This window comes from Nannospalax galili, unplaced genomic scaffold (genome assembly GCF_000622305.1).
Source record: "Nannospalax galili isolate Female #2095 unplaced genomic scaffold, S.galili_v1.0 scaffold621, whole genome shotgun sequence".
NCBI classification, from domain to species: domain Eukaryota; kingdom Metazoa; phylum Chordata; class Mammalia; order Rodentia; family Spalacidae; genus Nannospalax; species Nannospalax galili.
Genome location: NW_008344830.1, coordinates 3,645 through 9,183, shown reverse-complemented (window position 1 = coordinate 9,183; position 5,539 = coordinate 3,645). Strand labels below are relative to the sequence as shown.

General features: G+C 39.1%; 1 pseudogene; it reads left to right on the top strand.

Moving 5' to 3' along the window:
• The first annotated feature begins 789 nt into the window (after nt 1-789).
• On the top strand, nt 790-1,781 carry LOC103740549 (annotated as a pseudogene).
• Nucleotides 1,782-5,539: the final 3,758 nt, after the last annotated feature.

The following is a 5,539-nucleotide window of genomic DNA, read 5'->3' as shown; positions in this document are numbered from 1 at the left end:
CTCAAAATCTTATTTTCGAGCTAATTGACATATGTTCAATATTCATAAGCCAATGATTTATTGCAACTTAAATGGAAATGAAATTACCATCAAACCATAAAAACTTCTTATAATTTTTCTTTCAAAATTCAAAAAGAATATAATGCAAATAATTAAACATATTACTCCTGTTGTTTTTCATTTTAAAAACATTAATGTTCAGTGTATAGCTCAGTGCCGGACCACCATTTAAACATAAAAATGGCAGTTAGTAAAACTCATAGGAAGCAAGACAGAGGAGAATGAAAGAGAGAGAAAGAAGAAGAAGGAAAGAAAGCAAGGGTAAAATAAATAAATAAAAAACCCAAAGGCGTAAAGGGGTAGGAGAGATGGCTCAGTTAATAAGAAGACTGACTGTACTTGTAGATGACCTGAGTTCAGTTTCTGGAACCCACATGGTGGCTAACAATGATTTCTATCACCACTTCTAGGGAATATGGCACCCTCTTCTGCCTTCCAAAATCATTCCATGATATGAGTGCATGTATATACATGAAGGCAAAGCACTAATACAAAAAAAGAAATAATTTTTAAAAATAAGTTTTAAAAGGAAAGAAGAGAAAGTGGATAAGGAGTGGGTATGAGGAGCAGGAAGGAATGAAAGAGAATTTTAGGCAAAGACAGACATATTTAAAGTAGGTTCCTGACATTATTTCCACTGGAATTTCTGATTATCAGTGGAATTCTTTCAAAATGTGTCAAGTTTTTGTTCATTTCTCATCATCTGACAGGCAGTGAGAAGAAGTCATTATGCCCAATGTCACTGCAGTTAATCAATTTGTCCTGAGGTTCTCCAATGTCCACAAACTGCAGACTTTGTGTGGAGTACTCTTCCTGGTGATGTACCTGGCAGCCCTAATGAATAATCTCCTCATCATCACTCTCATCACTCTGGACCTGCAGCTCCAATGTACTTCTTCCTAAAGAAATTCTCTGTTGGATATCTTCATTGTGTCAGTCCCAATCTCCAATTTAATTGTCAGTAGCCTAACTCATAATAGCTCCATTTCCATCCTATGATGTGCCTTCCGGATGGTTTTAATAACTTCCTTCTCAACAGGAGAGATAGTTATCCTGACTGCCATGTCTTAGGACCACTCTGTAGCCATCTGCTGTCCCCTGCACTATAAAGCCATCATGAGTGGTGGTGTCTGTGTGCTCATGGTGGACTTTTCCTGGGTCACTATTGTATTCTTTGGACCTGCATACACAGCTGACACATTTTCCATGATTTTCTATGGCTCCAAGGTGATCCCATTTTTTCTGTGACATCTCTACATTACTGAGGATTTCCTGCTCTGACACACTAGTGGTCATTTATATAAGAATTAGAATTGTCATGAGTAGGCATGACATGTTTCATCGGTGTAGTGATCTCTTAGTTTTTACATTTTCTCCACTGTCCTGAAGAATCCTACCACTAAAGGTCAGTCAAAAGCCTTTGCCACCTGCCTGCCTCACCTCATCGTTTCCACTATTCCTGTTACAACACCTTGTTGCATTTATCTGAAGTCATCACCTAATTCTCCAACAATTATAGACAGGCTCTTAGCTGTGATATACATTCTGTTGCCTCCAGCCCTCAATCCTGTGATCTACAACCTGAGGAGTGCTGATGTCAAATGGGCTTTAAAGAGGTGCTACATAATACTTTTTCAAGGGTCTCACTTCATGTAACGCTTCAAAGTATCTTCCAGTGGCATAGCACATCACCATTTACAGCCAAGTTTCACAATTTTTAACTTTGGAAAAACAGAGATAGATAAATTTTTCCTTGAGGAAATGTGAACAAAAGTTTCCAGGAAAAGCCACATTTTAATATTGAAAATTCTACAGAAGCTGATCTGCTGAATAGCACTTCAATGATTGTAAATCATTTGGAATGGTACTGGTCCAGAGTCTAATTATCATTCATCTTGGGCCATCTTTAACCCCCTAAATAGCCATTCCTTGCCTACCTTTCTTTCTAACTAAACATCCTGTGACTAACAGATAAAAGCCTTTTGGAGTGTGTTAATTAACATACCCCTAGCTCTCACCAATCAAAATGCTGAGTGTCATCAGATAGCATCTGAGATCTGTAGCTAATTTTTCTCTTTTACTATAATGGATTATTTCACATTTATACAAATATTTTTGAGAAGTATCTCAATTTATGCCTTACCTTTGTTTTATTACTATAAAAACTGGATGAACTGCTTCCATATAAGAAATGGAAAATGGGCTAAACTGAATCTGTGTTCTATGGCCATGTTCACTCATATTTGGCTCCAGAATGAACTCTTATCCCTTGGGATGAGAGGGTTTTTTTTTTTTTTTTTGCATTCACAGAAATAAGAACATAAAAGCAATGTTACTATATTTATTGTCAGACAATTTGATTGTATAAGGTTAACATATAGAATCAGGATACTCATCTTATAATTCTGTGATAATAATGTTTCAATTTGGGAGGAAAACTTTCCAAATGATCAGTTATTTTCCTATAAGATTCAAATCTGCTCATTTGAGTACAGGGGAGAAAGAGCAGAAGAGAAGAATGAAGGGCAGACAGAAAAAGCAAAGAAGCAATACAGGCTTAAAGCCTGTTTTGAGGTCAGACGTGGGGTACTTGCATCCTCATGGCAGGGAGAAAGAAGCTTCAGAGAAAATGTAAAATTACAAGGTGCTGGGGCAACCCAAAGCATTAGAGCAAATATGCTTAGAAAAGGGTTACTTTTGTAGCCTAAAGTAATATCATTAATCACTTATGAGCATATCTTGTTCCAACTCAGAATAATGTGTGTGTTAGAGAGAGAGGGAGAGAGAGAGAGAGAGAGAGATAAAAATATCAAGTGCAGAAAGCAGTGAATATTCATTGAAAGCAAGGCACTATTTCATTTATATTGCTAAAATCTAGATAGGTTTATGTTGATAACACATATTTGTGGTCACATATATTCTTTTGGGTCAGTAGGGGCCTGTATTAGTCACTTTTTTGTTTCTGCAACAGAATCACTGACCGATGAAACTTATGAAAGGAAGAATTTATTTTAGCTTATGGTTCCAGGGGAATTACAGTCCATCTTGGCTCCAGAGGTGCCTGGAGGAGGAACAGAACCTAAGCTCTACATCTTCAAGCAGGCACAGGAAGCAAGGGAGAAACTGGAGATCTGGATAGGCTTAAGAACTTTCTAAGCCCACCCCAGTGACATGCTTCCTCTAGCATAGCCACACCTCCTAAGGCCTCCCGAAACAGTGCCACCATCTGGGGACAAAATGTCCAAGTACTTGGAGCCTATGGGAGACATTTTCTTTCAAACCACCACATTCCACACCCTGCTCCCATAGGCTCATATAAAATGCAAAAAGCATTTAATCCAACTTTAAAAATCCCCATAGTCATTATCAATCTCAATACTATTCAAAAATCCGTAGTCCAAAATCTCTTGAGACTCAGGGAAATATCTTAACTGTAACCCTTGTGAAATCAAAAGACAAATTGCATACTCCCAACATACAGTAGAACTGAATATACATTACCATTCCAAAAGGACGTAATAGAAACATAGTAAGGAAATACCAGACCAACACAACACCGAAAACAAGCAGGGCAAACACAAATCCAGTAATTCCATGTCGAACTTCTGGGACTTTACATCCAAAGGGCTTACTTAGATGGTTCAGCCTCTCCAGCTTTGCTGCATGCAACCTACATCTCTCTCTTGGCCTGGTACCACTCTGTGTGTGTAGGTCTTCTTGGCAGATGCCTCACAGCTGTGGCATCACAAACATGTTCTTGGGGTCTCCATTGCCGACCAGACTTCACCTACACAGCTTCATGCAATGGTCTATAAGCACCTTCTCTATGCAGGGGAACCCGTGCTTCATGTTCTTGGAAACCTCGGAGGAAGAACTCATGACCCCTTCAGCCTTGCATCTTTCATGCCTCTAAAGCCAGCATCAGGTGAATGACAATGCCAAGTTTGACTACAATTTTGGGATGGACTCAGTCTGCTTTATCCCTTTTAGAAGCTTTTCTCTTCAGTAGTCCCTGAAGCACTTTCTTTCACAAGTTGGAGGCCTATCTGGGTGTGGTTTTGCCCTGGAGGCACTCTCTCCATTGTGCAAATCTCTAGGCCTCTCCCTAATCACTTTAATCTCTTTATCAAAGAAATTCTCTCCAGCACATGACTTCAGTCCAAAGTTAATCTTCATGGTGCTCTTTTCCTATTCATTCTGTACATTATGTATTTCTTTCTGCCCCATTTTCTCTTTTTCACTGTAAATCTGTGTAATATTCACCTTTAATAGCCACACCACAATTTCGACATTAGACTGTCTGGAAATTTCTTCTGCCAGAGAAATTAGTCCATTGCTTTTAAACTTATCCTCAGACAATCTTTTTGGTTAAGGGCAGAATCCACTCAGACTCTTTGCAAAATATCCCAGGTCCTGCTTAAGTCCTTATTTCCCTCTGGAACTACATTGTTCTGAGCACTACATTCTTCCAGGCACTTACTAAAATGGCCTGTTAAGCTCTGCTTACAGCAAGCAACTGCTTTTCTAGCCCAAACTTCCAAAGTCTTCCATATTCTTCCAAAACCTCACATGGTCTGGTTCTTCACAGTCAACCCACCACAAATTCCTGATACCAATGACTGTATTAGTACTTTTGTGTTGCTGCAATAGAATCACTGACCAAAGAAACTTATGAAAGGAAGAATTTGTTTGAGCTTACAGTTCCAGGGAAATTACAGTCCACCTTGGCAGGGAGGCATGGCGGCAGAGGTGGCTGGAGGAGGAGTGGAAGCTAAGCTCTACATCTTGAAGTGGTCACAGGAAGCAAGAGAGCAACTGGAGATCCTGCAAGGCTTAGGAACTCTGAAAACCTGCCCCAGTGACCTACTTCCTCCAGCATGGCCACACCTTCTAAGACCTCCCAAAACAGCTCCACTAACTGGGGGCAAAATGTCCAAATACTTGGAGCCTATGGGGGACATTCTCATTCAAACCACCACATCAGGTTTCTTCTAATTTAAAATATACATAATTTTTCCTAAACCGTTAGAAATATTGATCTCATAGTATTGAATGATACCATCCCATTTGTTCTTATATACATATTAAATATTAAATTTTAATAGATAATAGCAGAAGTTATATGTATTTGTAGTTAGATGCTTTTGTCTTTAGAATTGAAAGGCACTTCATACCAATACATTTAATTAAATAATTTTAGTTGTTATTTTTATTTTGTGTGGATGAGTTTTTTACATGCAAGGTGTAAGTGCACCTGTGCCATGCAATGCCCTCAGAGGCCAGAAGAGGGCTTTGGATCCCCTGGAACTGGAGTTACAGATGGGTGTTAGCTGCGATGTGAGGGCTGGGAACCAAACCCAAGTCCTCTGCAAGAGCAGCCAGTGCTCTTAACTGCTGAGTTATCTGTTCAGCCCCCAACATATTTAATTTAAATAAAAGATAGAATGTAAGTGCTAAAGATAGATTGAAAGGTGCTTTG